A 206-nucleotide genomic window follows, 5' to 3' on the forward strand; every position below is an offset into this window, starting at 1 on the left:
CCTCCCGCCCCGCCGCGGTGCGGGGACACCCGGGGACTGTCCCCGAGGGCGGTGCGGGACGGGGAGTGACGCCGGGAGGGTCCGGGGTGCTGCCCCCCGGTCCGGCGGCGGCGGCGGCGGCGAGCGGGGCGGCCGAGTCCAGCGGCGGGGGGGAGGTGGGAGAGGGTTTCCTGCCCCCCTCTGTAAGGGAGGCCCCTCTGATAACG

Source organism: Calidris pugnax, unplaced genomic scaffold (genome assembly GCF_001431845.1).
Source record: "Calidris pugnax isolate Ruff unplaced genomic scaffold, ASM143184v1 scaffold219, whole genome shotgun sequence".
In the NCBI taxonomy this organism is placed as follows: Eukaryota; Metazoa; Chordata; class Aves; order Charadriiformes; family Scolopacidae; genus Calidris; species Calidris pugnax.